The sequence below is a fragment of the Lontra canadensis genome, unplaced genomic scaffold (assembly GCF_010015895.1).
Source record: "Lontra canadensis isolate GAN:19392208 unplaced genomic scaffold, GSC_riverotter_1.0 scaffold48, whole genome shotgun sequence".
Taxonomy (NCBI): Eukaryota; Metazoa; Chordata; class Mammalia; order Carnivora; family Mustelidae; genus Lontra; species Lontra canadensis.
In genome coordinates, this window is record NW_022631042.1 from 1389401 (window position 1) to 1391287 (window position 1887).

At 33.8% G+C, this 1887-nt stretch overlaps 1 pseudogene; it reads left to right on the plus strand.

The window, feature by feature from the left end:
- Positions 1-269: 269 nt before the first annotated feature.
- Positions 270-388, plus strand: LOC116876967 (annotated as a pseudogene).
- The last annotated feature ends 1499 nt before the right edge of the window (positions 389-1887 follow it).

The window sequence follows — 1887 nt, forward strand, 5'->3', positions numbered from 1 at the left end:
AGAGGAAAAAAAATCAGTATCTTAGGCTTTTAATGTTAAAACTGGAAAAATGCCTTTCCCTTTGTGTAGTCATTTCATCAAAGCAAACTATGAGCTCAAAATCATTTTGGTACTGAAACTATCCCACAAAGCCTGCAAATATGCTATCTGGTGTTCTTCCACAACCACAGAAATTGAAGGAATATTTGCTATCATTTATAGTTTAATTTCATATTTACGTAATGAAAGAGAGGTCACCAAGTGTACAAGGGTGTCATTTAATAAGAATGTGAGTGCTCACTTCAGCAGCACATATACTTAAGGAAATAAAAATGGAATGATACAGAGAAAGCTAGAATGACCCCCATGCAAGGATGACATACAAATTTGTGACATGTTCCATATTGGGGGGTGGGATGGAGAATGTGAACTAGTCTATAAAAATAACGGTACTGAGTTGTCTCTGGATTGAAGCTGAAAAAGTTCCCAGTGATTACAATTTTCACCTGCAACATGAAGTTTAATTTGTCAAACCTAAAAAAAAAAAAAAGAAAAAAAAAAGAATAGAACGCATATACCTTAGTTTTTTTTTCAAAAATTAACTCTTGAGCTCAGTTCACCAAAAAAGAGCTTTATGTTTAATAGAATGTCATGTAAATTCAAATTCAAGCTGAGAAAGAATATTTACAGAAGAGGGTGAATAAAATATGAAAGCCATGGAATTTTAAACAGAGTTAATACTGTAGGGAAATGTATTAATAATGTATTTGTGGAAAAATATGGGAATTTGATGGGGAAGGACTAAATAAGGATTTTGACAATTTTTTATAAAGATTTTACTTATTTATTTGAGAGAGAGAGAAAGAACAAGCAGGGGAAGGGACTGAAGGAGAAGGAGAAGCACACTCTCCGCTGAGTAAGAAGCCTGATATGCGACTAGATCCCCCGACCCTGAGATCATGACCTGAGATGAAGGTAGAAGTTTAACCAACTAAGCTACGCAGGTGCCCTGGATTTTTGACAATTTAATGGTGAATTTGTAAAAGAGAAATGTAATTTAATGAAAATTTCTCCTACTTTTAAATCAAAATTAGTGCAATGTGGGAGTTTCATGAGTTTCATTTTATTTTTATAGTTTTGTGTATGTATTGCATTTGTATAGTATAGTAAGTAAAACTTTTAAGGCAATATAGTTAATATCTTTTCTAAGAAATTAATGTTTGCAACATAAAATCATTAATCCATTTTTGCTTGTTTAAAAACACATGCTAACATCCAGGGCTCAAAATATGTTGATGCAACATGCTCCATTAAAATTCAAAACTTGATCTGCACTGACAAATAAAATTTGATGTAGCATAAATGCATTGCTCACCAATGTTTCTCTGTGCCTTTAATAGTATTCTTGTTTTTTATTATTTTTTTTTATTTTATAAATTTTATGGTAACTTCCCAGTTCTATCTTTTAATATTTTTTTTTTTAAGATTCTATTCATTTACCCGACAGACAGAGATCACAAGTAGACAGAGAGGCAGGCAGAGAAAGAGAGGGAAGCAGGCTCCCTGATGAGCAGAGAGCCTGATGCGGGACTCGATCCCAGGACCCTGAGATCATGACCTGAGCCGAAGGCAGCGGCTTAACCCACTGAGCCACCCAGGCGCCCTCCCAGTTCTATCTTTTAGACAAAGTAGATTTTTAAAAAAGAAGTAGCTGTTAAATATGTGTTTAATAACAGATCTCTGTGTTAGATCTAAGCAAGCCGCTGAATAGAGTAGGAAGCCTCATGGCTTCCACTCTCTTCTATTTACTCATTCTAGCAAGTTATAGAAAATCTTTTGAACAATTATTTGAAAGGTAATGTATACTCATGGTAAACTTAATTTAAAAATTAAAGAAATGCAGAGACT